General features: G+C 38.7%; 1 protein-coding gene across 2 annotated transcripts in view; it reads right to left on the bottom strand.

Moving 5' to 3' along the window:
• Nucleotides 1–25,295, bottom strand: part of RASGEF1A (RasGEF domain family member 1A) — a 170,687-nt gene extending 145,392 nt beyond the window's left edge. The window contains exon 1 of one of the 2 annotated variants that reach the window (XM_054204815.1): nucleotides 25,176–25,295. The gene's annotated coding sequence lies outside the window, so the exon portion shown is untranslated. The remainder of the gene's footprint in view (nucleotides 1–25,175) is intronic. The other variant, XM_054204812.1, reaches the window with a different exon arrangement.
• Between the last annotated feature and the right edge of the window lie 835 nt (nucleotides 25,296–26,130).

Here is a 26,130-nt window from a genome sequence, read left to right as displayed (position 1 = left end):
AAGTCTAAGTAACACATTTGATAGAAAACTATCCTGTATTATAATGACAGCAGTCACCTCCTTATTATAGATGAGAGCACAGATTGGAGTCATTAGAGAAATGTATGGGGTTCTGCCAGGCTTTCAGGAAAAGGGTATCAATTGAGAAGTTGTTCGTAGAGGCATAGTTTATACTTTTTAATACGAGTTTTTGTATGTTTCCATTTGCGCCTCTTCATTATACTTTCTTCCAATTATTAATTCAAGATGGTGTCTAGTTCTAGAACGTACACTGCATGATTTAAAAACAAAGGGCAAGTAAATGCCATGTACTTTTTTAAAATGAAAAATGCAGAGTACTGGGAGAGGAATTCTGCACAGCAAAAGAAAAACAGTTCTTGGAACACAGATCGTATTTATAAAATTTCCAAGCAATAGCAGGAAATAACCAAGGCATTGCCACCCACGATTGGCATTTTAAAAAAGAAAAGTAGTGGTTTATACCAAATTGCTGTGATAAGATGTTAATGTTTGAAACCTGGAACGGATTTCTAATTCCAACTTTGACTTTGCAACCTTTTGCAGTGAAGTCACTCATGCTATGCATGTACGTTTGTTTCCTTGCCACAGAGCTTATATATTTATGTGTGTGTTAAGGATCTGCTTGCTTTGCACAACTGTGCGATACAGGGATGGTGGATATCAGAAACATGTGTCCTTAGAAAATGTTTTCCAGCATCCCTATTGGACAGCAGGGTTATGTGTTCAGAAAACCAGTATTGTTTCTGCCACAAGGCTAATACGTCTTCAATGAATTAGCATTTCTTAGAAAATTTTGTGTTTTAAAATCTTGTATGCATTGGTATTAATGCTTCTGGATTGAATGAGAACACAAAAGGAAATGATAGGCTGTTATCCGTGTTTCTCGATCTTATGTGGCACGCAGCTGAACAATAAAAAAATGTGGAAGGGACCTCAAAAAGAAATTATTTCTGTAACAGTAACAGGGGTTTTGCATCTCTTTTTACAAATAATTTTTTCTACTTGTTCACTAAGTCCAGGATGGAGGGAGGTGACAGGTGGTCAAAGTGTGGTCCTCCAATTCAAAATCGCTTTCCCTACTCACTGCCACATCCTGTGTCAGTGAATTTCACGGTCTACGTATGTTAAATGAAATGCCTCTTTTTGTTTGTTTTTAACCCACTACCTTAGGTAGTGGTAGATGAAATGATTATAATTTCATCTGATGCACTCTACTTGTGTTTTCACATAGAGAATAGCACTAACAACTTTATTCTTCCTGTTGCTCATGGTTTTATAGATTGCTGTAAAAACATCTCTTGATCATACCATATATTTCTAAGACAGATGGTGCAATCTTAGTCTACTTAGTTTTCCTTATATAAAAGTTATTCTATACCTTCTACTGATTCCCAAAAATGTTTTGAGAAAGATTTTTTTCTTTTCCTTACTAATTTAATACTTGTAAAACTGCTGTCAGAGCAGAGGTGCTTGTTTGTACATAAAATAGGTGATCCAAGGTTACGTCAATGCCAACATTCTTGCATTCTGCCCTGCCCTTTCGGCCTGCTTTCCTCTTGCAAAGTGCCAGTTCATATAGGTGTGGACGTTAGAGTTATGTATTTTTTCCATGCTACCTACCAAATCAGTCAATCTCACACATACACATGTACACAAATTTGGCAGTTTCTCGTGATATTGTAGCTTCAATGCACAAATTATAATTCAGTTTCAAACCAAAAAATAATTCTGGCAACCATTTTATTTCATTAAATATGTTGTTCAATGCTGAAGAGACTAGCTGCTTGTCTGTTAAAATTTTGTTTCATTCATCATCAGTTCTTTGTCTGCTTGATTATTATCTGGGTTCCTACTCTAACTTTTATCTGTGTGGTGTTGCATGCAATTACATTTCCAGAACAGGGAATATTTTTCTGTTATTTATGATGATGGAGTTTCATTGGATATTATAAATAAACCTTTTGACCTAAATTATTTTTCGCTCTGCACATTGACCTTCTGTGATTTGTTTTGCTGAGTAGATTTAGTGTGAAAGCATGGGAAAAATCCATGTTTTTCGACTACTCTTTCAATTCTTTTGTTGTTGAGATCAAAAGATTTATTAATAGGGATCGTACTATAAGAAATTATCACCACATGTTTAAAAAGGGCTCTCTGCAGAATCATACTTATCATTTAAGTAGAGCTATTTCATTAGAAGTTAGTGAATCTTTTAATAAGGCCAAGTATACAATTTTTTTTTACATTGTTCAAATAATTCTTATATTTTTATTCTTTCTTCTGTTTGTTGTTATGCCATCTTATATTAGTGCGTTGGTTTTTGCTACTGTATACTCCCCAGTCTCCTTCATATTATCTTTTTGCTCTGCTCTTTCATTATCAACAATATCCCCACTCTGAATTTCCCATGTAAATTTCTCTATAGGCTATAGCTTTGTATCAATTGGGATTTTAACATAACCCTGCTAATGAAACTATCCTTTCTCATTGTGTATAATGCTAGATGTTTTACTGTAGTAGGTGTGCATTAGTGTTTATACACATCTTCTACATGTTCATATTGTCCTGTGTTGAGTATAATTATCACTGTCTAGAATGAAACGCTCTACTATGACGTATCTATTTTATTTATTTTGAGTGAACTGGGCATAAATTGATTAAAACGCATGGTGTGGGTGTGGAGGGTGCAGTAAGCTAGGTTGTTGGAAAGTTGCATAATTGAAGAATGGGTGAATGAGTAGCACATAGGTAATATCTCACAGCACATACTTCTAGAATTTGGGATTTATTTTAGGAAAATATTTATAAAGTCATAATAGATTTTGCCTTTACCCTTGGTGCTAGAGAGAGGCTGATATGTATTAGCTGTGGAATTACAAGGGGAAATTTTGAACTGTTCATTTCATAGACAGTTGTCCAAGAAATAAATACCTTAGTAAGAGTGAGAATTTCCTTTACAAATTCATTATATATTCCTATTACTTTTTTGCAGTTTTCACTGCTCTCATTGGGTTTGCTTCCTGGTGAGAACTAATGCTTACTGTACAAGGAATTTAGTAGTGGTGTTATCTGTGAAACCTTAGGGGCTCAGAAGGACGTGCTCCAGGAACGACATGCAAATCCTAATGCTGCAACTTGAGCTAAACAAACTTTTCTAATAGAATTAGCACACAGCACAATCACAGAGGAGGAAAGAATGAAATATTCTAATGTGCATCTTGACCTCTGGGAACCAAGAGCAGCTAATGTACAAGGATCTTTAAGTCCACCAGTGATAAGTAGTTACGAATGGGGTGTAAAACACAGCATCTGTTTAACATAGCAGAACACTGCCAAACTGTTGAGGACAAATAACTTCCCTTGCTCTAGTCTCAAATATATTGAACAGCTTGAGCCAAAGTACAATCAGCTTATTGGCAGAGGGTGGAAAAATGTACTTGGCTTTCCCCTCATATAAATAAATAGCTGAGAGGAATACAGCAACATGGATAAAGAAAAAAAAAAAAAAAAACAAAGAAAAACCCCCTGTATTAAAATATGCATTGATTTATATCCATTGGGATAGAGAGTAGCTTAATCTCTCTAACATCTAATACTATCTAAAAATGAGACAGATTCTGAATATATTAAAAAAAAAAAAAACAAAAAAAAAAACCCAAAAAACCAAACAACCTAAAACCAAACAAACCTCTTGAAATAGGTTAGTTTAGTTGCAGTTGCTACCTGCACTTGGATGCAATGAAGAAACGGGAAATGATGTACACGTAGCCACCCAGTGAAGATGCTAGAAAATTGCCAACTCTGACATCGAGTGAGAGAAAGACGGTGATTAACACCATATGTCATACTAAAATGGTAGTTATGCATTAAGGATGAATCACAGGACAACAATGTGCAATGCCTTTTACCCACTGAGTGAAAGAGATGAAAAAAGTAAGAGAAAGTGAAGACAAGAGCCAGTGAATATTGCAAGGACAGAGAATAGCTACTAAACTTTTGAGGAGTGAAAAGGACAGAGTTTTCCTAGTTCTTACTTCTTGCTGACATAGGGTGAAGACTTCTAGTGTTCATTGAGTTTAGTCTTGAAACTTGTAAATTTTCCCTGAAATAAATAATATAAATAAATAAATGTTGCTCTCTTGAGAAAGAAGTAAAAATGGTCTTCGTAATATATTCATCATAAATGCTATACTTTGTAAGGAACTTATTGTACTTGGACAATTTTTATGAGAGAGTATTGTAATTTTATTTTTTTTTCTTCACAAATATGATGCCATTCCTTCTAGAAATAGAAGCCTCTATACATTGCAAATCAAAGTTAATAGGTCTCCATATGCATCTGAGAGGGTTACATGTAAAACCCTCCTCTCCCTTTGATACACTCCTTCCCTTTGACTGAATTATTCATTGATCTTTCTATGCATGGAATGTTTTTCCTTAAATATCTCTGGGTTATTTTTGGCAAATCCTAGGATCATAGCATAAATCACATTGGAAGGGACCTCAGAAGGTCTATAGGTCAACCTGCTCAACACAGAGTCAGGTATGGGATCAAACCAGGTTGCTCAGAGCTTTATCTGGTCTGGTCTTGAAAACATACAAGGATGGTGACAGCAAAACCTCTCTGGGCAGCCTGTTCCATTGCTTGGCTGGGTTCATGACAAAAAACTTTCTTTATACCCAGTCTGAACCTCTCTTTTGTTTTTTTCAACTTATACCCATTATCTTGCGTCAGGTACCACTGTAAAGAGCCTGGATCCATCCTCTTGATAACCTTCTCTCCTGTGTTGAGCAATTGACTTTTCTACTGTTTGTCACTTTTAGTAAGCATGAGTTTTAAAGACAGTCAGCTTTACAGCCTTACACTTCCTTCTTTTAATCTTTTTTGAAGTATCTGGCACTTTGTAGGCACTACAAAAAACCCAAAACATTGCAGCCTGGACAAAGGTGTTGCAGTAATTTCTATATTGCTCTTCTACCTGCATTGTCTTCCTTTCTGACCAGTGACTTATGTTGGTTACATTGATGCTTGTGCAGTGGTGCCTGATTTTAGCTTAAAGCTTGAAGAAGAGCATTTGAGCGCCTGTCAGGCCTAGGCTCGGGCATATTTTCAATTGGACAGTTACTGTTATTTACTTTTGTGCCACCTGATGAACCTGCCCTAGCTTGTGATGAACCTTGTGTAATAGTAGGGCAAACAAGCTCTAGACAAATAGAGCATTAATTGATAGTGAGGACATTTACGTTCTGCTGTGTTTCCACACAAATGAGGGAAATAGTCACAAAAATGTCTTATCCAAGGTCGTGCAGGTGGGAATTGAACCTAGCTCTTCAGTGATGCAAATATTGTAGCCATTCCATGTTGTCCCTGTACCCTTCCCCACTCCCACATTCTGATGAGTGTCAGAATGTTTTTCAGGGTGTAACTCTCAGCAGTTTTGTATGTGTGCCTGTGAAAGAGCCTGAGACTGGTGGGGTGCTGTAGCTGCCTCTTCTTTTGACTTCCACTTCTGAATCTTCCCAAGTTACTGTGATACTTTATGGCTTCCAGTAAAGGTCTTAAAATCACTGTGTAAAACCTTAGAAAGGAGCAATGAGAGGAATACCTTTGGTATAAAAAAAATGAGCTAGTATGACAAAGAATCTAGTTTTTCTTTTTGCTCTCTCATAGTATTGTTGTCCTCTTCAAAAGATCTTGTATTCTGTGAATGTCGAGATAGCAGCAAGTCAAGCATTATTGATGGTGACTTCCTTTTTCTTAGCATAGAAATTAAGAATAGTATAAATTGGACAGTAGCAATATTCAAATAGGGTAACATCTTTTAAATATTCCCAGCAGCAAACTATAGCAGTAAAGGTTAGGGCTATGCATGATTCAATAACATGCCGCTTTCCCTGTATGTATCATGACTGAAATCAAGAAAGCATGAAACTGGAGGCCAGGATATCTCTTAGGGGTGTCTGTTAAAATAATGAAACAAAAGGTTGGTTCACAAGATCAGTAATGGCATAAAGAATCTTTTTTTTCCTCTGGTTATTGTGACAAAAACATTGTTACTATCTGTCAGCTGTTTGGCTCTTCATGTTCAATAAACTGATGGGTCTGGCTGATGGCCTGGGGGCAGCTGTCCACACCACGCAGCTGGCACTCCCTGACAATCGTCCAGTAAGGCCAAGTTTTGTATGGGTGTAGATGTGCAGTGCTACCCTTGTGCTTAAATCTCTCCCCTCATGGCCGTGATTAATGTAATTTGGCTGTCAGAGCAGTGGAGGCAGCTTGCACTGCTACTACCCGTGCTGTACTTGTCTCTGCTTTAATGGAGTGGTTCAATTTCCATGACTGTATCAGTCTGGCATCTTCCTCAAGCACAATAAAAATTCCTTGAAGATGCCACATGTGCACTTTTACTTAGTTACCAAAACATTATTTCTCAATTAAAAAAAAGAAAAAAGATTATTATATTAACTGACTTCTTACATAGAGTGTGATTTGGCACAGTGGGCAGGCAGTTAGTCACAAAAGTCAAAGGGCCTTTTTTTTTTTTTTTTTTTTTTTTTTTTTAATGGCTTGAAATCTGCCAAAACCGCCTAGTGCTCCAAATCTTTGGGACATAATTCAGTGTCACACAGAGATGCCTATACTTTGCTATTTTGGCAAGGTGCTTCTCAAAAGGATTAATGAACCTGGACAAGGGAGTACATTAAGGCAGGTCTGTTACTTTACTGGCTGGCACACTTTGCTTAGTTTGGGTATCACTGCATAGCATTACATTATGTGGTACTGACAGAGCAAGATGCATCTAAGTTACTCAATGTATGATAACCTGCTTGAACTTTGGAAATCTGAATGCTTAGGTCTTGCTTGCAACTCTGGCACCGGATCTTCCTCGCATGACCAGCCAAGTATGGAAGAAAGATCAGCTGGTGAAAGCTCATTTTCTTGCATATGTTGAACGTGGCTGGCCTCCCTGCACTTGTAAGCTTTTATTTCAACTATTTGCCTTACAATTCCAATATGCCTGAAGTAAACAGAAGGAAAAACCTTCAGTCATAGAACCCTAAAATTATCTCAGCCCTTCTCCAAACCAGCCTGTGCAGCATCTAGAAGAACTCCTAGGAGACCCAGAGAAAGTGTTGCGTGTAGTGCACACGACTGTTAAACCTGAACCATGCAACAGGTAAGCACCGGCAATAAACATCTCTCACTTGTTGTATTATAAAGAGAACTTTCCTGAAAACAGGAAATGTTGTTTCAAAAAATAGTTCTTAGAGTTTTGAAATAGGGACTTGCCTATCCCACATAGGTACCCTAGGTTACTAAATATTGTGGAGCCGCTTCTGTTTTAAATCACAATGTTCATCCTTGACTGGAAAAATCTCAGCCTTTTACAATTAAATGTCTTATGAAAACTGACAATTTCTTTAAACAAAGAACATTTTAAAAAAATCTTATAGTAATGCTGATGAAGAATGCTAGTCTGTGAAACTAATGTTAATAAGACACAAAATCAATACTGCATAAGCTGATGGACATTTAAGATCCATTTGATAGCTTTTACACCCTTGGTAGTTTTTAAACCCAGAGTCTGAATATTTCCCCATACTATGCGGTTGTAGCATAGTATACATCTACCTGAAATCTCCCTGAAGTGTTAAGTGGACATATTTTTTCCTTCACAGCAATACTAAACATGTAGATTGTGGTAGTATTGAGAGCTGTCAAACTGCTGCGCGGCCTGCCTGGGGTAGGTGAAGTGAATCCACTCTATGGTATATTAGGTTTGTGAGCTATTTTTAAAATAGAAGCTGTTCTATAAATGTTTTAGGCATAATTAGAATATATTGGGAGAGAACTCCCTATGGAAATAAGCACAGAGCCTGACTGGCTGGTGCAGACTTTCCAAGGTGCTACCTGCCACAGAAATATAAAATGTATAAAGAGCTCAGTCAGCTTTAAAGGTAGGTAAATTAGCAGCTGCTTATACTAGTAAGGTGATATGGCTTGCAAAGAAAGAAAGAAAGGAAATTTGCCCTGATGGCAATGAATATTTGCTGCTAAAATTGTCAAAATGTTAAAGCTAATCTTTCTAACCCTTTACAGAGACATGGGAAACTAATAGGGGAGGGAAGGAGGAAACACCTAGAAATGCTTCTTCCTAGCAGCACCTGTTTCAACTCAGTTTTGCAGAATTTGAGGAAAAAGAGTGGACTTAAATAGCTGAATGCAAGTTTATCTATGGTTTGTCAGCTTTATCAAACCTACCAGATATGGATGAAAGACACCCAACGGAAACAGGCTTTTTTGTAGTGGTAGAAAGAAATCGTAGGTAGAAAGAGTAGTGCCTTACCCTCTTTTCAGATAATAGTAGCCTGTTTTAGCTAAAGGGAAAGCACATTTGTTTGAATTAAAATAAGGAAAAACAGGACTTAATTTACCTGCTGTAGGAATCTTCTGTACAGTTTTATCTCAGGACTCTAGCATCTTCCTCAGGTAGGAATGGATAGTGGAATGAAAATATGTAATTGTAGCAATCTAAAATGTTGTCTGTCAGGTGTCATGAGAGTGCACTTCCGTTGATCAGTTTTTGACATGGTGCTAGTTAAGAGTTTGGAAGAAAGCCATTTTTGGAGCCTTTGTGAAGTGGTCCTTTGGCTAAGGAGATGAGATATGAATTCAAAATAATCCTTCAGCTGGCTATGTTGTTTTGTTGTTTTTTTTAAGCAAGTGTCTGTACTCATACACTGTGGTTGTATTTAAATAGATCCATAAATTCTCTGCTTATTACATGATACTGTTTGGGAAATTTCATCTGTTTTATTTGGCTGATTAAAAAGCTGAGCAAATGCTTAGGTGTGGAGAACAGTTAATCACCTCTCTGTGTTTACCGTGATCTGCGGTTGATCGTGCCCCTGACTTTTCCTGTCTCTTTGAGATGGGTTCTTAGTTTCTTTATCCTTAAAATGTGGCCGTTATTTCAAATTAATAGTTTTGACTGATATTTGAAGCGCTTTGAAGGAAATATGAAGATGGAAGGGACTAGAGAAGTGCAAGCTATTATTACTATTATACTTCAGCTAAAATTAAATTTTGCTCTCTCTAGAAAGAAAATCTGCCTAAACTAATATTTAATCCGGTGGACTATCAGTAATTTATTCAAAAAATGCATATGAACCACAAAAAACACGCAGTCTAAATGTTCGGTTGTTGAAGTCTGTGTAATTTAGCCTTTTTTTGTTTGTTTGGTTTTTTTTTTCAATTTTAAAGGAACCAACAGATTCATCATTAATTTTTGGATTGTGTACAGAACATTGTCTTCTCCTTTCCATCTGTCTCAGAAGATTATCTTTTGCCTTGCCTTTTTTTTTTTCCCCCCTTCAGAACAAAAATGCTAAGTAATCGTGAAGACAGGAACTGTATTTATAGTCCCCCAGTTAGCTCACTGAGAGAAGCATTAACGCAAATCAGTTCATGCCTTTTAAAGAATGCTGCAATCGCGTGATGCCTTTCTCAGACATGAAAGACAAGGTATATCAAATTTAGAGGCTCGTGGTATAGGTATGTCCTCTTAAAAACCTTGCTGTTACAAAATGGGAAGTATGCAATAAGGAAAAACACAAGTGATGGATTTATGTCAGCTGGTAAGTGTGTATTTTGGGGGGCGGAAGCTAACAAAAACCTGTTAGACTATCCCCAGCTCCTGACGATCACATCATTTGTGTAAAGTCTATGCTGCTATTTGTTAATATGGTTGCTATGACAACTGAAAACCTACATCTCTTCAAGGTAAGATGAGAAGTGCAGTGAGAGTGGAAATGCAAGAACCGACTTTACACATACACAAATGCATGCTTTGTGTCTTCTGCCTCTTTTCACAATACATAATGATAAAGCTTTTCTCTTCATTTTCTTTTCCATTCTGGCACGGGGAAGGATAATTGTGAGTACTAAGTGGTAAAATGTGAAACCCACTGGGGAACTGAGAGACTACTACCTGCTGGACTGCCAGCCATTTCTTTGACAGATGGTATCAGGTCTCAAAAGAGTCTAATTGGCTTATCATAGCCAATGCACGTGTTACAAGTGCTTAGATAAAGCCAGAAAATACCCATTAGCTTGATGACTTGATTTTGTAGCTGTGCTTTTAAAGAAAAATATAAGCAAGACAGTACAACCCCATTTGAAAGTGCTGGATTCAAGCCTCTCAGAGCCTGCAATCTTTTGCTGGAGTCCTGGTACAAATTAATAAAAACATCTGTGGTTGATCTCCCAGGCTGGCACAACCTGTGTGTTTGCATAGGAAACTCTCTGCTGTCCCTACTATAGGCGTTAGCCTGCTGCACCACTGGTAAACTGCCAAAGTATAGGTGACTTCATAAGAGCTGTCTCAAAAGATCCCTCTGAGGTAAATGTGTCTTTTATGAGTTTTTCTAAAGAGCATCCACTTCAAGATCTTGGCATATGTAACATTTAAGTACAGCTCCTCTCATCCTCTGACTGGCTTGTGCACAAGGAAAGACTAGGCTGCTGAGCTGGCTAAGGAAGTGACAGGTGAAAAGCAGCTTCTAGCAAGGTCTGGACTGGGGAATCGATAGGATCAGCTTACTCTAGTTCAGTAGGGAATTTAGCTCAGTGGGTCAGAATAAAAAAAAAATCTGGTTGAACATACAGGATTTGTTTTGCTCCTATCCAGTCATTTCCCATTTCAAAAGATGTTCTGAAGTTAAGCGTCTTTGAGGACTCTCAGGGATTGTTCTGGGGGTCAAAGGACCTCAGAAATCCAAAGGAAAGAGTGTAGCTGATCTGAAAGTGGTTTTGGCCAGGGCATAACGCAGCTGTACCAAGGATGTAGCAGATGAAGCAATCCTAGAGTTCCAATCTGCTGTACCAACTGGCAGAGCCAAATGATTCATTGCATATAAGGGGTTTTGGTATTATGTTTTTTATTGGCTTTAAAAAATATGTTGGCCACTGTGCCATCATGAAGCTCCCTGTAGGCCCACAATGTTGCCTCGAAAGTAACAATAGAGCTATCAGATCCTCAGGCTGATATGTGGTAGATGCCTTCTTTGTAATCGGTCTGAGTGAAGAAGCTAAGGAGATGCTGGTAGATGGTCCATCTGTGTGAACACAAAATAGGACCTATGTTGGCATATAGTGTTGCCTCATCATCCTTCCTCACTAACTGCCATATATATATATACGAAATATATATTCATATATAAATATATGAAATAGGCTAATGAATGTTCAATCACTTGGACTTTTTTTAAAAGCTAAGTTCAAACACAGACACATGTGTCTCATGGGAATTATCGGGGAAGATCAGCTACTGTTTCTAAAGCATTGTCGTGGTCTGTAAAACATTAATGATTCATATACTGTATTTTAAGGAAAGTTACGGAATTTGGGAAATTGTAATTTTGTGGGAAGCGGGATAGTCTTGTTAATGAGCTATATCTGTCAGTTTTAATGAGCACAAGGAATTTTCCCAGTTCAGTTCTACAGGACTTATCAACAAAGTAAGTCCATTCCTGATCGTAGGGTTTTCTGAGTTTTTCAGTTTTGTTGCAAGGCTTCTATTGAGCATCCAGTGTTAAGAAAAATAACTAAAACTGTCTGCAGTTAAAATGTGTTTTTTCATTTTCCTTTTTTTTTCTTTTGTCCATTTTCTCATGGTTCCCTAGATAGCAGAGGTGGTTCACTAGATCCTAGATGAAGCCATTTAGCGTCTGTTTGCGAAACACCACTGACTTTGCAGCTTATCAGTGCTTGTCGGTACTCCTTCTGGACCTTCCGCCCACTATGATTTGCCAGAAGGTGATTCTGGCAAATTTTTCATGCAGATGCTTAGTTAAGCTGGTTAGGAAAGCCTGCCTTAGCCATAGAAATAAGCCATTTGTTTATGTTCTGCATTTTCAAAAATCTTTTTTGTCCTGCATTGAAACTGCTTTTTTCTACTTCAAGAGCTGTAGAATGTGTGTCCTCAGTGGGCAGCCTAACTTAAAAACAATAACAAAACCAAACAAAAACACTCAGAGAAGATAATTGGCTCTGTGTGTCTTTAACATATAATATGCCATTCAGGAAAAAGTAGCAAACATTAAAATACAAACAAAAAAAGCCCCAATCTCTGGTCAGTTTTTTGCAAACTTGCAAATGCAAGAGGATAAAACCCTGAGTTTGAAAGAATCTGTGGGCTTGTCATGTGCAGACCATAGAGGGAGAATAATTCTGAATCTAAAAACAGAATTAAAAGAACTTTTTCCCTGGGCAGTTATTGCAAGATTTGAAGGCCAGACACCTTCAAATGAGTCTGGGCGCAGAGATGCCGCATCAGATGGCAGAAGGAAATTATCCTGTGGAGAATGACTTTCAGAGATTCATTGGATTCATGTAGTTACTGTTAGCATACTGCAAACAGGGGCACAGAAGCTGCTTTTATTGATTTACGCAATGAGATTATAGAAGAGTGGAGATTATAGAAAGGGAGTAGACCCAGGAACCCACAGAGTATTATTTGTTGAGCATGATACTGAAACAGAACTGCCTACAAACCCTGATTCAGTTTCACAGTTCCTTGTAGGATTCATCACAGGTTCACACACCTTTTGCAACATTTGCTGACTGCTTGTGGGATAGATTTGTTTGTGACTCCCCAGGACCTGGTTAGCAGTCTATATGACAAGTAATATTCTGATTTTTGTCATGCTTGGATTTTGTGTTATGTTTCAGTTTACAAGGTGTTTTCAATTTGAACTTTGCTTTTCCAGTTGCTATTGTGTTAGAAAGTTACAAAAATATGAGTATATGTCAATTAGCTGCACTGTTCTTAAATTATTTCTTGTATGGAACCATGAAGTTTGTGGGTAAAGACTTACGTAGGTCCCCTCCTCTGGATAGAAACAGGCATGTCAAAAGGTTTCTCTGAACTATTTATATATAGGGAAAGCAAGCAGTCTACAGAAACCAATAAAGTGGCACCCTGCGTCTCTAAATTAGCAAGCAACTAGAGTTTGATTAAAATTGATAGTGGATTCAGCAAATCAGAGAGTTCTTACCTAGAACAATCTATAAAATTAATCAGCCACAAAATACCACATGCAGATTGGCAAGTTCTTCATCCAAGAAGTTTTAGAAAATAAGCACAACTGGCACTTCAGATCCCCAGCACATACGAGAACAATATGCTTCACAGCAGCTTGTCACAAAACAGCATGCATATTAGCAATTCATTACTCATTAAGACGGCCACATGTGCAATAAATGCACATACATATGATGCAGTTCCTGGGAGTGCTGCTTCATTGTATGGATTGGTTATGGTGTCCGTTGTCACTCAGAGTCCCCTCTATAAGTAAATGCTTGCTTCTGGTTTCACAGATGCTGTTTGGAGCGCAGCAGGGTACAAGCCTGCACAAGAAGTTTGTTGTGATGATAGCTTAAAGGCATCAGCATTGCAAGTGCCCATTGTACCACCCCTGGAGAACCCTAAGGAAAGTAATGTGTTTCTTCATTTAGATTTTAAGTTCAGTGGTAAAACCTCAAAAGCTGTGGCAGGATGGGCTTAGATGAGTTCATGCATAACACTGCACCCCAGTAGAGACCTAGCTTGGAACAAAGTTCCTAGTCAGTGGTCATATGAAAAGAAGTTACGTGTGTCTTTAGTTGCAAAAAGGCAGATGTCTTCAAAGCACTGTTGTTTGGTATCTCATTAGTGCTTCCCACACTGCTGTTCATAAACCTTCTTCTGATGTGCTGTACAAGCTCTGCGGAATGCGGGAGTAGTACTCCTTGCAATTTTCAGCTCTAGGTAAACAGTCTTCACCGTAGTATTAAAAATCCTCCATCCCAGGTTGCTCCAGGCCAGTAGCCCAGGACCTTATTTCCCAAAATCTCGTTTATTAACCATGAACCTGTATCAATGTTGGATGGCCTGGGGAAGATAGTTTGTAGACTTATACTGAATAGGGCTTTCTGTTACTATAATGTGATGGTGAAGGAATGGGACAATTTTTTTGTCCAGGTCTGTGATTGGCTTAGGCTGGATTGTTTCATGCTGAGCTTCTGGAGTAACTATGATTGCAAACCAACCAAGTTGCATTTAATTGGCGTATTCCCCGGGTACACAGCGAAATTCTGTCACAGAGTCGTCAAAATCTCTTTTATAACCTTCTTGTCAGTTTCCAACATCCTTACACATTGCTGCAATCCCCAAAAGGGCTTTCCTGGACTGCTAGTGCAGTAGATGCTTCTCTGGATATCCTTCTGAATTGCTGCATATGCTGACTGGAGTCAGCAGGATCTCCCTTAGTCAGTCCATACATCCAGCCCTCTGGAGAGGGATCCACAGGGGATGTGACCTTAGTGCGTCACCTTAGTGTGAACAGTGGGGTGGATAGAGGTATATAGTTATAGTTTACCACAATTCAGAATATTTACTGTTGTTCAAGCAAGCTTATAAAAAAATATTTTGAAATGGTACTGCAATACTGAGAAGGTAGTAAGGTAGTGTTGTTTTTTATGGAGCCGCCTTTCTTATTGCTCCAGTCTAGTCCTTTTGCTCAGATGATACTTTATGTCAAGGTCAGTTCGTTCATTACTAGAAAGCAACGGCTGATTCTCCCCAGAGTTTAGTTTCCGAGTCTCAGAGATACTGCATTGTAAGACAGTAGATGGTTGGAACTGATTTTAGAAAATTATTGTTCAAGATCATTGTTTATTATGTTCCAAGGTTGCTACATCATACTTTTTCATAATTACAATCTCCACTTCACCAACATGTTTCAAATGCTTGGGTGATTTGAATTGAAGGAGGTTTTAGCTTTGCGTGTTGTTCTTTTTTCCTTTTTTCTTCCGCCCCCCCTCCCCCCGCCCCAATTGAAAATTAAGTAGATAACTAAGTCTTATATGAATGCTCTTTAAGTATGGAGTGTAATCATTTGTCTAAATTGTACTGCATGTTTTGACTTTAAACAATTTGGCCCACGTAGTTAATTTATAAGTTCTCATTTGTGCTCAGGCATAAAATGAGTGTTAGCAGATGTTGGCAAGAGGAAGGAGCTAACCACTGTGCAAGTTTGTGGCCCATACTTGATGACTTCCAGCAAGATATATCATTACTCTCAAGAATTCTTGATTAAAAATCACTCCTCCTCTTTTTGGTTTGGTCAGCAGAACATTGAATCTAATTTTATACCAGAGCTGACCTAATTTTAGGAAACTGAGTTCCTGTGGGGCCTGTATTACTCCCTAGCCTATTTTCTCCAAGCCCATCTTGCAAAGGAGTATCTGAGGCTTGCCTTGGAGTCCAAAAACCTTAACGAAAGGCAACACGTACAGTTATTTTCACGTAGGCTCTTCTTGCTTGCATGAGATGTACCCTGCTGTAACCTTTCCTTTAAGGTTTCGTTTAGGCAGCGATTATCGTGGTTTATTGTCACTTGTGGTCACAGTGAGGGTATGGGGAACAATGGGAAATCAAATTATCCAAATTTCTTTCAGTCAAATACATTTCCCAGTCATGCTTATTTTGAATGCCTAGTATTCAAGCCTGCTGGAGTATCTCTCATTATGATGTGACAGTTTAGGCCTGTAAATAATAAATTAAATACATCATACCAAACTAAACAAATGGTTTCTAGGAAAGGCAAGTGATTTTATTCACTCACATCATTATTTATTGCACAAACATTTATACAAATTGGAGGGGGGGTTATCTTCAACCATTTTTCTTGGATCACAGACAATCCCCTCTTTTCTTAAAACAGTGATGATTCTCAGAGCAACAGCTGGAGAACAGAGTGAGCTGAAAGAACGTAAGTGCTCCTTTCAGGGAGGCTAAGCACGCCACCATGCCTGCTTCCCTTTGACACAGCAAAGGAATGCCATTGTTCGGCTATTGCTTACACGCTTTTCCTGTTTTAATGTACCTGAGTTGTCGCTGTTGAATAGTATCCATTGTCTGTGATAAGCTGTGAATAGGGGATGATGAAGTGGTGTGGTCTGCTCCGCTCCTGGAAAGGAGCAGAATTAATCTTCAGAATTCCCCATCCCTTATAAAAGGCGTTCTGACAATTTGAAAACTGACAAGTGTGAGCTTTGTTAAAATTCATGTGGCTTGGAAAAAAGCTCTGTTGGATTGCCCATTTAAGCACATTTTTAGGCTGGAAGCTTTTACTAGCTAGTTACAAATATATTGATTTTTAAAAAGAAATTATTGACCTTCAAAACCCTGGAGTCAGCTGCTGCCTGGTTTATTGGAGACATTTGATTACATATATTCACAGACGTGTATGTAAGAGCCGGCAATTTTGAGTCAGACCCTGAGCAATGATCAGAAACAAGGGGTGGGTGATGAAAGCACTGTATTTACATGAAATATAATTACACAAGACTGACTGCAGAAGGCTGAGATACCACTTACAGCACATTGGTCTGCATTTCAGAGGGGGGACCTTAAACTTTGTTTCCTCACTTCTTCCTCCACCCCCACCCTGGGACAATTATCATACCATCTGCAGTTTGAAAACGTTGGTTTATTCTTCTGTGCATGTCCCACATGTGCTGTGGTAACAGTTAGTAGTAACTTTTTTTAGTAACAATAGCAGCTTAGCGCTCTCAGAAATGTGTGTGATTATCAGTTTCTGAATGAGGGCTGAATGTATGTACCACTAATTGTTGTATTTACCAGAGAAGGACTGGGCTATTTCTGTTGTGTCTTGTTGTATTTACATTTTCACCTCAGAAAATAAATTGTTTCCTAAATTCAGGCAGAAGAACAATTTTCTGGCTGTCAAAACATATCAAAAAGTAGTATATGAATGGGATATTTGTTACTGTTAGTTAACACTACAGATCTGAGGATAAAAAACAATGCTGTTATTTAGCAACTATAGATTGATGATAGATTAAATACTATATATTGGGTTGGTTTTATATTGGTTTTTCTTCTGGTTTTCCTTTCTTAAAATGCTTAGTTAATATCACAGACTTTCACAGTCCCAGCAGGTTAACTGGTGTAGAAAGCTTGGCTCTGGCATATCCAAGACGTTCAGTGAAGAAAGGTTGTGATGATTTAGCATGGCTCTGAGTCACAACAGGTGAAAATCAAATCCCTACGTAGTTCTACAGCTTTCAGTTTTTATACTAATGTTATACTGGCACTCACTTTTCTTCCCTTCATTATTTCTTGCTTCAGCAGACTGCAGATCTCTACTATTTCAGTATTTTTAAGGAGATGTTCGCACTGTGTTCTTTTTATTTCGGTGGTTGTACCTAGGTCTTTTTTTTTCTTTTCTGCACCACAAAATCCACCGCCCCATACCACCTCCATCTACACGACTATGCTCCTTCTGGATGCCCACCCTTATATACTGGCAATAGAAGAATAAAAGACAGTATGGATTCTGCTGTCTTGACAATCTATGGATACTGAACTGACCAACAGAAGGATCAGAATTCATGTTCCCTATCCTGCTGCCACAGAGGAAATTCATTTGTCCTGCAGCGCTTCAGAATGATGATTGACAAGATGTTGAATTGATTTTGTAATGTACTATAAACTAATGTCATGGTGACAACCATCTTTTGCTATGGTATCTGTTCTCCAACACCACCAGCCCCCATGCCCACCCCACCCCCAGCAGGCATTATCCCTGCTTCCATTGCACAAGGATTGTGAGCTGAAGGTGCAGATGCCCTTGTCAGAAGGTCTGGATCTAAAAACTTATGTTTTGGTTCCCACCCACAATATTGACCATAGGACAATCCTGGGTTTTGGGGAGATGACTTCTGTAACATCACCTATGTATTCTATTTGCCACTTTATTTTGTTCCATTTGTATTTGGATTTGGTTTGGTATTCTTTTGTATTCATTTGTATCTTAATCCTTATTTCTTTACTGATTCTTCCCTAAATCCATTATAAATGTGGGAAATGTTGAGAGTAAAGGTGGGGAGCAAATACTTTTTCTCTCCCTCTCTCTCTTCCTCCCCCCCCGCCCCAGCCCCATTTCTTTCCTTGATTTTCCAATGGGCTCTCTCTCTCCCTTTCTCCCTGAGCTGTCTTCGTTTTATTCATTAGCAGAAGCAATGCTGCAAACAGATTTTTTTCAGGAGGCAGTAGGGAGCGCACAGAATGGCTGAGGGAACTGAGGAGTTTTCTCTGTCACTTAATCCTACCATAATGCTTCACAGGGATATTAGTCTCTCCTGGTCCTGATCTCTCCCACTGCATAAAAGTGTCCTTTCATTTTTTTGAATCCTTTATGGTATGTATGCATTTAGCTCTAGAGATCTTTATACACTCCCTTTGCAAGGCAGTGCACAGAGAGTAAACATTTACATTTACTTTTTGAGGTACAGCGCTGATAAACTTTTGATTAATATTAAACCTAGCAGTTTCTCCTCTTTCCCCGTTATGGTATCTAGGAACAATACGCTAAAGGAAAAGCACATTATTCAGGCATGGAAAAAAAAAAAAGTAATAAAGTAATGTTGTTGCAAGTCTCCTGAGACTTCTCGAATTATTAATAATGTGGGGTTTTTTAATAGCAAGTGGTAGAAGTGCCTGTCATCTGTGTTGAATTCTAGCTCATGTTCTCTAATCACTTTTTCTTTTTTAAGTTTCTCTCAGCTTTCTGTGAGAAATGCATTTTGAGATTAAATTGCCATGCTTAGACAGTGTGAATGTGTTGCAAGGCTTTAGGTTAGCTGCTTTGAGTTATGTGCAGGGAGCAGAAGGGAATGATCCCATTCTGTCATGATCAGCAGTTGTAAGGTCCTGCACTTGCAGCCTGTATTATCATTTTCAAGATCTGAAATTATTTTTATAACAATGAACTTATCTATACAAGATATTAGGCTTGACGCAGGTAAAATTGGATGAAATTACAGGGTTCCTGTGGTATGCTGGCAGTAAGACTCAATTATTCAGTGGTCCCATTTGGCTGAAATATTTATGGATCTTTCTGTTAGGTTTTTTTTTTTCTTTTTCCATCAAATATCAAACTTCATTGCAAGCACAAATATCCAACTTAATTATTTTCAACTCCTGAGGTTTCAAACCCATTAAACAGCAGAAAGGCTCAGTAATTGTTTTATCACTGATACTGAAAGTGTAATAATACTAGTGGCAACAGAGGACAGTGAGGAAAACAATGAGAAAAATGTAAAGGCATAAATAGCATCATTAAAGCTGTTTCACAAAAGATAAACACAACTGTCAGGTTAATATTTCAGACCACAGATAACAGTTTTAATTAACTCTTTCTTCCATTTCCCTGGTGAAGAGACTAGCTGTAAAATTATTTTACTTTCTTAGTAGTGCAAAGCTTTCTGTATTGTTTCGCTTCCTTTCAAATCAGCTACCAGCTATAATGAAGTTAACAACTATAACGTAGGAGATGCTTTCTGCAGTTCCTGGGTAACATAGAGGTCATCGGTTTTTTGGTTTTTTGTTTGGTTTGTTTTTTTTTTTTAGCCTAGTATTTTTGTCAGTTCCTAGTTCTGTTCTGCCCTGGCCTCCAAGGCCAGTAAATGGGGTATGCACGGTTCTTAGTGCCTCCTGGGAGGATATGGCATTGCTCTTCTACACACCACTCTAGTGGTGTCCCCAAGATGGAAGCCTGAACTGTGTCCTGGCGTGGCAGGGTCTTATGTGTTTTATAGCCTGAACTGTGTCCTGGAGTTTTATGGGATAATTTCTAGTTTACTATACATTCAGTATAGTAGAAATGATATAGTGGTGATGGTAAAGTTGTGAGGATGTGGTTGTAAGCAAGGCAGAGTTTGTAGGTGCTTTCAGAACTGAAGAAAGGCTAGTCTGCTCAAAGCTTCCATGTTCTTTCCTACTTACATGAGGATGCCTACTTAAATTTATTATTTCTGCCTACAACCTTGCCTCAAAGATAATCAGATGTGATTTGTGAAGTTGCAGCTGTTATTTCTGTTTTGGGGGTGTTTTTTTGCTTCTTTGGCATCTGGAGCTGTTATGGTGTCATACATGCACATTTATCTACACACAGCACGCAGGTTTTTGAGTGGGTTATCTTTTTAAATTTCATGAGAGGACTTATAATGTTTAGGATCCAGAAAAAAAAAAAACCAGTTTTTTCATTGTAAAAGATGGAAAGAAGTCTGTAACAGAGTTATGTATTTCATTTGCTGTCCCCAGCACACACTTTGTTTGTGCCCTTGTACGTCTTGATGCATTGGTCTTGTCCTGTAAAATTCCAGTATCTCTGCAGCATGCAAATTCTTCCTTTGCTATATGGTTTTGAGTAGTGTGTGTCTACAGGCTCCGAGCTTCCTTAGAAATCAACAATCTCAGTAATTTTGTTAGTAAAACCTACTCTTGGATGGCTTTTTATTCTGGTTGCTTCACCCAGATCATGGTATTGTACTCTATGTAACCTAAAAATCACTTGGATGATAGATGCTTCGCTAAACGTTACCCAACATTGCTGGTGCCCTCAGGAATAAGAACATTTTTCTCAAACACACACTGTTAACATGGCAAGGTTGGCAAAGACACAAGGAGAAATAGGAAGGAAAAGCTTCATAGAGCTTGTTGAGTATAGCCAAGATCAATTTCAGATATGTCATCCACTGGAATGCTCTAGAGAATGTACCCTTTGCTCTCAGAAGGGTTTCCCTTTGAACTGTTGTTAGTTTATTCACACAGATTGTCTTTAAGGCAACATTCCCAAACTAACCAATAACTCAATAATGAAATTGCCTCAGAAACTTAAGAGGCTGCATGCCTGACATACTTAGTTTCCTCATCCTTTTGGAAATTTGAATTACAATCAAAGGAAAACAAACGAGCAAGCTGATAATGAATGAAAGGACTTTTCACATGTTAATGAAATGAAGGAGAAGAAAAAAAGTATTTTTCTTTTGTTTCGTTTATTGAAAGACATTAGTTTTCACAAGTCCAAATTATATGACAAAGCCTAAAAGTATGGAAAAAGCTACTTTGTTGTGAACACAATGTTGTTTTTATTTTGCTTGAGCAAGACAGAACTAAAATGGTGCCTTGGAAACAGCACCATCTGTGTTTTATCTGGGAGAAAATACAAATCACTGCTTGGAATAAATAAAGAAATAATACAGATTTTAATGGAAAAGGAATTAGTCCTAACAAAATAAATAAATAGAAATTGAAAACTGCTGACATTATTTCAAAGAAGAGTCTGTTAAAACTTGTTTGTGATTGAAGTGGATATAATACCTTGTATTTATAGTAGGTTCTGACACTACCTTCATACAGGTATTCTGAGATACGCTACACGTTTCTTACATACTCCCTTATGTTTCAGTTGGTTGTACGCTTCACTGATGTTGGTTATCAACAGTTCAAATTCTATTGGACTGAAAATGCTACAAAAGTCTGGTCAAATTTGTTAAGGAATACCAAAGTTGAAGGCAAAGAAAGCAACAGTACCTCTCCAACAGATTCGTTCATGCCTAATTTACAGGATGTTTGAAACCAAGACTTCTTTACTCTGAGGAAAGAAAAATTATTTCATCAAAAGGTAATGTCTAATCATAAGGGTTGGATGCTTGTTTTGCATAGCACGCATGCCTTACTTTCATCCCCATGAACATCCTCAATAGGCTAAGATTAGATTCGATCATAATTGGTGGGAATGTATTACCAGAAGTTTCTGGAAAGCAATATAGCAAGTGTGGGAAATGTCTCCTGTTCTAAAACTAGCGCCTGTGTACAGTTCAACTTAAAATAACATTTTATTGATGATTAATAAAACTGTTGAAAATGTTACCTGTAGATACTATGCGATGAGGAGGAGGTAATCTTGACTTTGTTCAGTGTGCAATGAATAGAGCTACAGCTGCCTTAGTTAGTGACATTAATAATGAACCATGACAGTGGTTAAGTGGGCTTGTTGCAATGGAGAATGAAGTTTTACCCATCTTTGCATGTCTGTGTGCAGGAGAGTGCAGTTTATCAAGAAGCTGGGATGAATTTAATACCTTTCTAGAGGTTGTTATCAAGAGCTGGTATGTTCCTGAGGTATAAAACCTTGTTGACTTATTTAGAGCTCTTCATCTTTCAAATGAAATCTACAGAAATAAGTGAGAACTGATGTGAAGCACCTTCTATTTAAGTTGATTTTTTGAGCTGAAGAACTTGGCTGAACCTTCATCTTTTCTGAATGAAATCAGTTATAAGACTAAATCCACTTAACTAACGACAGCAAAACTTCTGCCTCTCCTGACTTCAGTTTGTAGAGGTGAACTGCCAAGAGGGATGTGAAACTCAGAGTTGAGGGCATACCCGACCACCTGCCAAAGCAACTGCCTGACTCCACTTAGCTCTTGTGCCTGGCTTAATCTTTTTTAGGCTCAATCAGAGCTCCAGATTTGAGCATCTCTGTGTCTTAGGGATGTTTGCTACTGATTCCAGTGTAGCAGCCATGTATCTTACGCCCCTTGAACATGTAGTTACATTGATAGTGGATTCTCTCTTTGGAATAATATAGGTAGGACAGTAGCTGGTACTGCACTAGTGCTGTCCTCCCAGCTCACCGGTAAATGAGTGACCCAAGAGCTAAAGAGCATTGAAAGTGCTTATTTGTTTATTTTAGTGAAAGTATTACACCAGAAATAAAGCTTCACAGAAAGGCCAGCAATAATCCCATTCAACTCATATAAGTCTTATCACTTGGACTGTAGCCAGACCACTTTTTTGACAGGGATATTAAGTGCCATACTTTTCCTTAGTGATTCATGTTGCAACAAAGAAGCCTTAAATTAAAGCATGTGTTTCTGCTTTACAAACTGCTCCTTGGACGTGTGCTGACTTTGCAGCTGCTTCCTGCCTTCTTTGACTTCTGTAATTAGGACAACCGGCGAGCCCAGCTAATGATATTAAACTGACTGGTCCACAAGTTTAGAATGTCATTTATCTCAAGGGTTTAATTTGCTGAGTACGGGGCAGCACAATACGAGGTTTGCATGCGTGATGGATGTAACTTGATTTTTTTTTTTTTTTTTTTTTTAGCTCTGGTTGCCAAGTTACAATAAACTGTTATCACAGTAGATTGTCTGCATTTAAATGGACCAAGATTCCACCTGAAAAGAGCCTACTGATGAAAACTGTAATATACTGTTATCTCTGAAGAGAGGAAAATAAAACAGAAAAACCCAAATTGTGAACAGGATAATTTTGTATTCTAGACATTAGCCAGACAGGCTTAAAAATAGCTGTTCAGACCCTACATGTGCTACAGTAGCAAGTGACTAAGAGCTTGCATACAATAAATAGCTACTAATTTAAAAATAAGTAACATGAATATTATCAAGTGCTTAAAGACAGAATCACAATGATCTGTTGTCTGAATTGCACTTCAGAGTTACTTTCCTGAAAATAATCTGATACGATCGCAGTCAGGTATCGTATCTAAATGTCAAGAAAAAAAGGTAATTTTTTTTTTTAAATGTACTGAAGTCTCTGCAATTGTCCAAATGATTAGAAATAATCTTAAAGCATAATGCTGGTAAATGCTTTCCACTTTTATCAAGTGGAAAAATGTACTGTCTTGTGGTGGAAAATGAGGTAGAATCCATGCTGACACGTCAAGCTGTTGTCCTACCTCTTCCTGAAGACCCGTAGACCCGAAGACCCGTACCAAAGTCCTTTACATTCTCTGAAACAAGAATCTGTTTTCCCCTAATCTATCTAAAAGATTGCACGGAGGGGCAGTAACTAAGGGGAGTGTTTATTATTGCCATCTTTTGAGTTCGTTCCAAAAATATTGACGCTGGGTCAACAGACTGTGGGTCTTGGTGGCTGCCTGGAAGCTGAATAGTGTTCAGTGTTAACTGCTGATACCTGTTTGGTCATCTCCATAGATATGATCAATGTGGGACCTCTCATCGTCTTTCAGTAGAGATTCCTTTTCATAGCAATAATGTCAGGGCAGTACTTCGTGGGTTTAAAAGTCACCTCTTAATAAACCAATTGCCAGTACACAGGAGGTCTGAACAAATAGAATGTGTAAGATATTGCAGAAAAATACTGTATAATGTATATGAAACATCCAGTTAAAATTGCAACACTTTCCACTGTACAGAGAACATGTAAACCAAACCAAATATCCTCACTGCAGTTAGACCAATAATGTTCCAAAGGTAAGATTGTGCAATTCTGCAATGTGCAGTAGCTAGTCTGATACTCTGTTTATAGATTCAGAAAAGCATGATGGTGGGTTAATTTTAAAGGTGTCACCTTCTGAAGTAAGCCATTTGGTAAAAAGCATTGGATTGACAGAAATGTAGCTGTAGACATTCAGTGAAATCTTGTCATTAAAATCACAACTAAAAGCTGTTAATCGGCCCCAGCAGAAACCTGCTTAGATAACTCTGCTTGAAATACTGTACCTCCTCAGAAAACAGAAGAAGGGAATTTTGCCAGGATTTCAGAATTGGGAGAAGAAGCTTCTCTGTTCACTTTAAATTGCTGTGCCAGAACCATGTACTGTCCTTGCAAAAACCCTCCTGCAACGCTGATTTTTTGATTCACAGCAGAAAAACCACAGAGAGGAATGCAAGCAGAATATGTAGTGCAGCACTGTCTGTGCTTCAGCAGACTTGTACTGGTGGTTTCAGTGAGCACTACTTTTTGAAAAGCCTGAAAATGGATCATATCTATATGATCCTACAAGAATCGCTCAGAGGGAGAGGAAATGACAGGGAAGCGTTTCTGTGGACTGTGGAATTTCAACTCATTAAAGTGATGAAACAACTGCTGTGGGAATGAATCCACGCAGGGTCCATGACAGATGCCTGATACGCTATATTCCCAGTGGCAGAACACAAAAGCATGCCTGATCATTTAGCAATATTGAGAAGCTTCTTGCATTCACAGGAGCAGGTGGTAGTGCTGCTGTAAAAGTTGCATTAAGGGAAGAAAATGCAGTCACTAGGCTGTATTTTGACCTGCCGCTCTCCCCCTGGGCGTAGCTGGGTGGCACGCACAGGGTTAACACCAGAAAGGCACACTGGTGGCATGTAATGCCAGGTGTTCAGACACCCCCCGAATTAGTTCCAGTGCCAGCTTTTGTACACAGCTTGGCACCCTCAAAGCGCCAGGCGGCTTTAGCGTAAAAAAGACTTTTAAATCTCTTACCTTGGTCTAGTCCAGTGTAGCTTTTTGGTTGTTCTCCGTCCACTACCAGAAAAAGAGAAATTAATGCCAGATTCCAGTGAGTCATCCTAAATGACAGAGTAGGCTCACTCTTTGCACCGGCTGCTGGCTGCCTCCGCTGTGTGACAGCTGCCGGCTGGCTGGGGAACAAGCGTGTCCCATTCTGCAGCCTGCGGCAGGGGGAGAGGGGAAGGCAGTGCTGGGGAGAGGAGGTGGGAGAGAAAGCCAGAGAGAAGGACCAAAAGAGAGAGGAGAGAGGCAGAGGCAGGAATATACCATGTGGCTGCGTGCTCCCCTTCCCTGCCTGGTGCTCAGCCTCGCAATGCGCTGCCGAAAAGTTACTTTTTAATATGTGATGCACTCTCTGATTTTAGAGCCTTCCCACTCCTGCCCTCTTTTCAGTCTATGCTCAGAGGAACTTCTCAGCATTTCGGCGATTGCATTATCATCTCTCTCTCTTGGAGGCTGGCATGGATGCTGTATACAGAATACGTTCAGTAAAGGGTGTCTGTCTTGTGGCTGTGTGAAAAGCAGCCACTTGGTTTCCTGCAGCAATTTTATAGGCTGTTTATCTGAGAGTGGGAAACCAGGGGCAAGGGTGGTAATTCTGGCATCAAAGGAAAAAAATAGAAAAAGATATTGGGAAGCTCAAAATTGTGGACAAGATTGTCGGGGAGGGAGATATTTCTTGGTTACTCTTAACAGAAAGGAAAGTTGGGATAATTTCTGAGCCTCTGGTTTATCATACTCTGATGTGTCTCTGCAGATCAAAAATCAGTGCCAGAGATAGGACCCTTCCTGGGGATTCCCAAAATAAATCTCAAGAGGAAAGCGCAAGCTGTTGGAGTGGGTAGCATTGCACTAAATGGAAGAAATTTCTCTGGGGAAACACTGCTAGTTTCTAATCACCCTGAGTCTCCAAAGTACAGTTTAGTCA

The sequence above is a fragment of the Rissa tridactyla genome, chromosome 6 (assembly GCF_028500815.1).
Source record: "Rissa tridactyla isolate bRisTri1 chromosome 6, bRisTri1.patW.cur.20221130, whole genome shotgun sequence".
NCBI classification, from domain to species: domain Eukaryota; kingdom Metazoa; phylum Chordata; class Aves; order Charadriiformes; family Laridae; genus Rissa; species Rissa tridactyla.
The sequence above is the reverse complement of the archived record's forward strand: the minus strand, read 5'-3'. Positions and strand labels throughout refer to the sequence as shown.